At 36.0% G+C, this 8,773-nt stretch overlaps 1 long non-coding RNA gene across 1 annotated transcript; it reads left to right on the top strand.

Annotated features, from left to right (window-relative positions):
* The first annotated feature begins 795 nt into the window (after positions 1–795).
* LOC136854758 (uncharacterized) lies at positions 796–6,176 on the top strand. The gene is made up of 3 exons (XR_010857781.1): positions 796–1,103; positions 2,793–2,972; positions 6,049–6,176. It is a non-coding gene; the product is annotated as an uncharacterized lncRNA (long non-coding RNA).
* The last annotated feature ends 2,597 nt before the right edge of the window (positions 6,177–8,773 follow it).

The following is an 8,773-nucleotide window of genomic DNA, read 5'->3' as shown; positions in this document are numbered from 1 at the left end:
CCACCTGCAGAGCAATGATTTTACTGAGCCAGTGACAGGACTGGTAAAATCAATGCCTAAAAAGGCAAAATGGTAGCCTACTAATCTTCAAGTGGCTTCGTTTGCACAGTGCCACTGTCAATAATAGGACGCCTAGTCCTAATGAATTGCACAGTGGGAGAATGAGCTCTAATTTACACTGATTTTTCTCATCCTATCAGAGAAAATCATCACATTGTTGAAAAGCCATGAAGACTAATAGTGTCTATTTTATAGTGAAGTAAACATTGAATGAAGACTAATAGTGTCTATTTTATAGTGAAGTAAACATTGAATGTGATTATTGTGTATTGTGTTCCCTGGTTCCATATTAAACTGCCATCAGTGAAACTTTTTTCTGTATTTGAAGATTCTTTGAAGCAACATAAGACATTATTTATTTGCATTGCTCTGTACGTGTTTACGATTGAAACACTAATTGAGTAGCATTAAGTCAAAGTGCAACTTGAGAGAAAAGTAAATTGATACCAGCTCGAGAAAACTATAATTATCCAAGGAAATTACTTGCTTATTATTTATTTTAAAAAGACAACTGACAAGAGAGGTTTATTTATTTATAGCAAAAACTTCGGATGAAGTTATACGAGTCTTCATTAGTTGCAGTGAGTGCTTAAAACCATAGAGGGGTTACTGCATTTCTCTGGAGTAGGCCTATTATTATTATTATTATTATTATTATTATTATTATTATTAAGTGTGTCTAAGGAAGAGAATTATATACAGAGAGATTAATTGAAGTCGAAAATATAAGTCCAGTTTGACTGACAGAACCACTGTGCAAGTTCGAATGAGAGTTGCCAACAAGTGTTTAAAGGTCAGCATAATCTGCTTTACATTTAAAATTATTTAAATGAAATTTCCTAAGAATATGTTACATTATACAATTATTTTATATTTTCGCCGTTGCACGCTCTTGCGCTCGCGCTCATACACGTAAACATATACGCTTTTAGTGAAAGAGTAAAAATACGAACTGACAACTCTCCCAAATGTCATTGCTGAAGGAGAAAGGTGACAGCTGACAACCTGACACTTGCTCCAGACTCCATGGTGACATTTTCCAGGTGAGAAATCATAATTATTACTGTTTTAATCGTAATTATTACCGTTGTAATTGAATTTTAATATGTAATTACGGTTATTCATCGTAGGTCCAGTCAGGGCAAAGCCTATTTGGTTGAACAAATGAGTAATTCAGGTTAATATCAAGCAAAATTGAGGATTTCTACTGTGAATTAGCCAAAGCTGTTTTGTTTACCAGTAAATGCATGCAAGGAGGGCATTAATGTTGTAAATATTCATTAGCAATTAAGAAAAATGTAAAACTGAAGACGGGTAAATATAAACATGAACAGATAAAGAAGCTTTGTGTAATTTGAAGTAATAATTTAAACTAATCCATGTGTGTATTTTAATTGGAAGTAGTAATAAGTCAGGGAAAACACAATAATTGGTGTACAGTACAGCGAAATATTTGGATTTTTCTGAGAAAACTCCAAGGCTTTTCAAATAAAGATCGTAGAACGGTATTTTTAAAGCCATGATTTTAAGAGTGATGGCAGCCTTTTATTCATGTTGTATAATCCACTGAAATGTAATAAACATAAGGTCAAAGGTGGATACACTGGGTTAAAACCCTTGGGGGTCATTATCTAGGAAAGATTAATGTGACTATTTTTCCTGTGACTTTTTTTCTGTGACTTATTTACCTGTGACTTATATTTACGAGGATTCTTCAGTCAAGTACTTACAGCCTAGGCTAGATGAGCGACCCCTGACCTGTGTAGATCGCTTGCCTTTACCAGATAAGTGACAGTTCAGACAAAATTTGGTAGGCTAGGCTAACACTATGGAATAATTTCACCCCAATCATTCTTTTTGTGCTATGTCACATTGGAGGCAAGTTCAGGGAGGAAGTAGGTAGCCTAATGCTGAAGATTACTTCTGCTCCCCTCTGGTTCGACAGCTATCAGTTTAAGTTCAAAATAGCCGCTGTGTTTAGTACCAGTCCCTTGGGAATGAACATAAAACATAAACAAAAGACTGTACATATCATAAACACAAACAGAAGGCATAAACATTAACTAAAACAAAAGTGAAAGGTGGCAAGTATTATGGTTGCTGGCTGGCATAAACCAAGGTGCTGTAGTATCTTCAGTTTTAGGAACTGTTGTACCCTACCTAAAATTGGCAACAGGTTTAGATAAAACTGGATACTTGGATGCTGCCATTTAAGCCTCAGTATTTCTTGTTTAAAAGGTATGGTGAAGTTATAGTTTTTATTATTCAGTATGATCTTTGTTGTAGCTGGAACAGGTGTATTTATAGGTATGCTACTTCAGAGAAATGTCAGCCTGACCATTCCATCTCAACATAACTACTTGTTTCAGTGAACATGAACCTGCCTGGCACTGAACTCTGACATCATTGGCATCAGCAAGCAACACCAGTTATTTTTTTGTCTCCTTTTCTGCTACTTAGTTAGCACTTTTGGCTCCTGCCATGTTGTTTGGGGGTTATACCTGCCAAATGGGTTAGGAGTGAAGTTCTGGTTGGGATGACTAAGAGCTGCCTTTCCTAGGGAAATACTGGAGTAGAATTACATTATCATTTTTGGTGCTTGTAAATGTTTGATATCCAGTAGCAAATTTGCCAGGCGTAACCTAAGGTAGTTTCTGTTAGTGCTGAAATCCATTGTTAAATTTTCTATACTTTTTGCAAATTGTGCTGTTATTTTTCTAATTATGTTTCAGTCTGAAAGATGGGAGGTATGCCAGAGAGATCAGATAGTGGAGAATGTGTCCTGTTGACTGAAGATCAAATGGGACAGGCTGAGGAGATTGTGCCCTGACATCAAGAGGGACTGGTTATCAGCTGTTAAGAGACAACCCCTTAGTGTAAAGAATGACTCCAGTGTTGTCTTCATGTGAAAGGTTAGTATTATGCAAAGGTGCTCTGTTGTCATACTACCACGGAATTTTCTTCTTAGCAGTGCTATTGTTACTGATGTTCCTGAGTTTTAAGAGGCTCTTGCTCCACCATTCACTTGCATAGTTTTTGTCTGCATATAAGTTTATTGGTTGATTTACCCATAATTGTTAATCACTGGTCATTTTCTGGTCTGTTTTCTCTTGAATCACATCTGTTCTGTGGAAGCTTTGCGAGCCAGTTGCTTTTCAGGCCTGTTCCATGGAAATGATTGTCTTATTTTGGTCAAGTGTCATCGTCATCATTGCCTCCAACGAAGTGTAGTAGAAAGGATCCCTGAAATTCCACTGCTCTGTATCTTTCTCGTGCTTTCACATCTACAAATCTCTACTTATCTCCAGCCTCCTGCCTAATAGTTCTCATTCAAGTAGGTCTGGGCTCCCAAGCTTCTAGGGACCAGAGGAGCCCAGCAAACACTGCTTCGTATTATTCTCCTCTGGTTGTTTGTCAACCATATCCAAGCCATTGCCAGCTTCCCCTTATCATTAACTTACCTACACATGGAACTTTTATAATTCCCTTTTGTCGTTATTAATCACTCTCCTGCTGTCTGATCAATAATACTTATAATTTGGATTAGCAAAACATTACCCTTTTAGGGCAAAATGTGGATTTGGGCAGTTTTCTCAGTTGTGCCCAGTTGTGCCCACTGCAGTCATAAAGTGCAAAATCGTGGCCTGTAGTTCTTAAATGCTTGTTTGTTTGGTAGACATCTGATTAGTTTAGGCCTTTGAAGTAGTTCCTATTCTTGGATCTAGTCATTTTGTTTGTGGGATGTATTTACATACAAGATTCATTACATGATTGAAGTGGGATGAGGTATAACTTTACTGGCAATTTCTTCTGCTTGAATTGTTGTTTTCGTGTGCTTGTCAATTTAACCCTGTTATTATTCACTCTTCATTTTCCTCCATCTATTTTCTCTTGGCATTCTGTTGGCAAGTTCTTGGCCTTTCAGGCTTGTCCCATAGAAGCATCTAAATATCTCTGGGTGTTCAAACTCTTCTGGTGCCCACATGAGCTCAGCTGACTGTCACATACCATTCTTCCTGGGTTGATGTGGAGGACATATCCAAGCCACCATTTTCTTGTCTGTGGATAAACTTCTGTAATATCTCTCATTTTATCATTTCTAACTCTACATTCTGCTACCTGATCAGTAGTTATAATTCAGATTCATTACTTCACAAGGGTTATTTACATAAAGGTTTACTTTATCTGGCAGTGTCTGTTGCTAATACCTGAAGTACTTTATTTTATTAACATTATGCTCACCTGGTCATATTTTGTTAAGCAGGTGGGTGGCTGGTTACAGGGTAGAGCCATTTCCAATGGGAAGCATCTTTAGTACTTGTTTTTTAATTAATTTTTTTTATTGCCAATTAGAATTAAAATTTATGATGTCATTAGACATTTGATAGAATATTTTGTTAGTTTCATTGGTTCTAAAATTGTAGTTTAAAGTCAATCATGTGTTTAAAAATAGTACAAGAAGTTCAGAGAGGGAATTAATGTATGGAACGGAACATTCAAGATGTTGAGTACCATAGTAATTTAATTGTATGTAATGAAGCTTTCAACATGTTAAGTATCATTAGTCACTTAACTGACATAAATGCATTGTTCCTTTGAATATGAACTCCTAATATTCATTGTTCTGCCTGGCCTACACCTTAGTTATCAAGGGTGGGCCTATATGGATGGAGGTTTGTCCAAATAATGTGGTTAATTAACAAAGCACAATTGCTTTTTTCTCTTTATGTATTTGAATGTGCCATATCTCACTAACTGTAGGTAGTATTTATCTCTGGATGTGAAGACCATTGCTAGGAAAATTAGTATGTTTAAGGATATCTTAGGCCACATTTTGTGTATGAGAAGCACTTTTCTTGGTACAAGCAATTTAAAACAGTAAGTGTTCAGATATAAGATTTTTTTTTACTAATTTTATTGAATTTTGATGGGATTTTTGAAATTTACCATTTACCTTTAGTCTTATTGTTATTTTAAAGTTCAAACTGTGGTTCTAAGTGTTTAAACTAATATGTACGAGACTCTGTGAAGAATATTTTGCCCTTATCCAGTTATTCTTTCATCTTGAGAGAGAATTTCCATAAAAAAATTAGGCAGCTGAGAATCATATTTCTCTGCAGAGACCATGTTTTATATCAAGTCATCCTGTATGCAGTCAGTTCATATATAAAAGAGGAAGGTTGTTGGGGAAGGGTACCACAATGGAAAACCCCATTAAATTTATCCTGAGAACTACTATAGCTTACCATACAATTATTACTCTCTATATAAACCAACTACAAAATTATATATTTTAAGGAAAACCCAGCCTCCTCTATAAAATTAAAAATGACTCCTTTTATTATGTTACCTAGATTCTGTTGCTTTCCACATTAGTGTTCCCAGGTGGGAAATTCTATATAGAAGTATTCAGGGTGTTTTTACCGTCCATAGACCCTTACCTCAACTGTGCAGTATATCTGTAATAGAATGTAAAACAATCATTGAGACAAGGGGTTGAATATTGGCCTGCACCTATTATAAATGCAACACATTCATTGCTGTTCCCTTTTAGGAATAAAGTTAGATGTAATTATTGCACCACCCAATCTTACATGCAAGTAAAGTTGAATTGAGATTGGGAAAATAAATTTTGGGAGATTGAGGCTTCCTGCATATTAGGGAAATAAATCTTTTAGTTAAACTGTTCTTTATTCCATTGTAGTGTTTAGCTAGATGCTGCTCTTTGGGAGTTAGGTATTCAAATAATGCAAAATAGTTTTATATATATAAATAAACATCATCTAAACCTGTTCGTGCAAGACGTTTGAAATGTCTCAAACCATTTCATACACTAGTTTCACCTTAGGCAGGTCTTACTGAGTATGAAAAAGTTCTGGTCAGGCTGAGAGTCATTAAAGCAAAGATTATTGGTAATTGCATAGTTTTATTATTGTGAAAAAATGTTCAGATTTTAACTGTGAATTTATATTATGTCTTTAATTGCAGGAAGATTGACGTCGTTTTTCAAGAAAGTCTATGTCTGTGACCTGGAAGCCTACATCTGTGACCTGGAAGCCTACATCTGTGACCTGGAAGTCTACGTCTGTGACCTGGAAGTCTATGTCTGTGATCTGAGCTTCGTTTCAGACCTTGAAAATTAGGGACTGGAAGTTTACATTTGACCTGAGGCGTCTAAGACCTGTTGATAAACAGAAGCTCATCCTAATAGTGGAAAGCTCCTCAACCAGCCGGCAAAGCAAACCCAGATTCAGTTTTTGCTTGTATTTGAAGAGTTACACTATCAATAACCCTTCAGTATACATGAAACTTAGTATGGTGGGTTTTAAGGAGCCGACTGCAAATCTAATTGCTGAGGAAGTTTCACAATGATAGTGATTTGTCCAGAAAATTAGAGTATATTCAGACACTGCCTTAGTAGCCAGGCTTAGCTTTTGATAAAGCTAGTAGTGGGCTGGGGAGAAAGCTTATGTCTGAATATATATATGATTTTCAAGTCTGGTTACAGTGAACTTTTCAGCAAATTTTATTTACAGTGAGTCCCTTAAAAATTCAACATGCTAGTTTCAACATAGAACTGAAGAGGTTATTGCTGGAGTTAACTCTTCAAATACAACAAATTGGGATCTGGGTGTTGCTGCAGAATGGTCTGAGGAGGAACCACTGGTAGGCTGAGCTTCTGGCATCAACAGGTCTTGAACTGTCCATTTCCAGGTCACAGATGTAGGCTCCAGGTCACAGATGTAGCCCTCTGGGTCACAGATGTAGACTGTAGAGGTTAATGATGGATTCTTCATATACTACAAACTGTAATCTGCCTGTTAGAAGGGATGAAGAGCAATATTTAATGCAGATATGTTACCATGGAATCTCCATCTATGCTCGGAACATGACACTGTACTGACATCTTGTAAAGGCATAAAAATCACTATTTTTTGGTAGAATAAAAAAACATCCAATTCCCGGACGCTCTTTTATTTAAATTCCAAAAAATGAAATTACAAAGTAAGGTGTGGTTAATTATAAATGAACAATTTTTACATTAAAAAAATTTTTTTTTGCTCCTTGGAGCCAGCATTGCACGACTCGAGAAGGGAGTTAGTGTTCTCAGCAGGAGACACCCAGTCAGGCTCAGTCTGTTTTTGAGACTAATTCATAGAGTTGTTTTCAAAGCTGACAGCTGATTCATGAGATGGGTAGAAAACCCTTTACTTCCCTTGTGCCTGAACAGATGCATTCCCATTTTCTCTGTCACTGCCAAAGAACAAAACCAATCAGAGAAAACGATGTTATGGCTGGAAGTCCACTGGGTAACGGTTAAGGTCACCACTGAGATAGAACTTGGTTTAATTCACCATTATGCCTCCGTACTAATGAAATGCAAGCTAGACCTAGTCTTACGATGCATGGCGTGAAGCCACGTAGAGTCTTGCTGCTGGAATTTCTTTACCATATTGAGGCGAAATAACCCAAAAACAAAGTACATTTCCTCTATGAATAACACAGAGAAACTCTATCGGTCTAAACACACATTTTGAAACCCTGCTTTTCCGTTTTCCTTGAGGTTATGGAAACCTCAGGAGTCTCTCTTCCATATATTCTTACAGAAAATGAATCTTGTATTCAACCTCATAGAAAACCGAGGAACGATAAGCAAAAGACGCTGACTACAGTTAATATATTCTAGGGCGTGTTAGCTGTCATGATACTGATTTTGTCTCTGACAGAATTCTAGCTCTGGGCCTGTAATGGACTGATTTACTTGTAAATATTAGCTCATATGGCTATTTGATACTTATTTTCAAAGGTTTATGTATATAGAAAATTGGCCTAGTTCCTGGAGTTTACTAAAATAACTTTGCGTGTTTTAAAGGAATTCTTGTAGTATATTCTTTGACACCTTCCAGCGCTTTCCCGCCAAACTTGACACCGATCTGTCAATACCAACGACTCAACTGGAGTCTACGCGTTTTTATAATCGTATTATAAAATGGAAGACTTCAGTTTAGCCACCAGCACTGGCATATTAACGTAAAATTTGGCGGAAAGTTGCTAAAATACGTCAGAAAATAGGCTACAGTACCATCCTTTTACACGCAAAAATACTCTGAGCGACATCAAAATCAACTATTTTTCGAAACTCATTTATCGAACTTTTCAAACTGATATGACAAATTATCACTTTACGGTTTTCAAAATTAATTTCATTCCTTCAAATACCTTTTCATGTCTATTACTTTGTTCACAGACATTTGATGACGGAATGCGTTAAATTATAACTTGTAAAACCGTTCTTTGATTAGAAAGCTGTTTCCTTGACCAGAGGTAACGTAAGTTAGACAATTTGCATTTAGGCCTATAATTACATTAACGTACTGATTTTCAAAAGCAATTTTAAACAATTTACTTGCAGCTTTTGAATTCTAATCGTAATTTTTGCGATTTTAAGTTTAATTTTTGTTGTACTGTGTGTTTTAAGCTTAAGTTTGAAAGAATTTTACTTGCATTACTGCTTGTCATAGCTGAAATTTTTGCTGAAAATGTTACGTACTTAATACAATTCTCGTTAAGTTTTCATGTCTACAGGATTTTATTAATTAAACACGAACATTTACCTACATTGTCAGATATCTTTCTGAACAAGAAACCTACAGGAATTTCCAAACTAAACCAAAAAAATCTTCATTTAAACTTTATTTTCAAAAGCTTTACA

Source organism: Macrobrachium rosenbergii, chromosome 30 (genome assembly GCF_040412425.1).
Source record: "Macrobrachium rosenbergii isolate ZJJX-2024 chromosome 30, ASM4041242v1, whole genome shotgun sequence".
In the NCBI taxonomy this organism is placed as follows: Eukaryota; Metazoa; Arthropoda; class Malacostraca; order Decapoda; family Palaemonidae; genus Macrobrachium; species Macrobrachium rosenbergii.
This window is presented reverse-complemented; position numbering and strand designations above follow the sequence as displayed.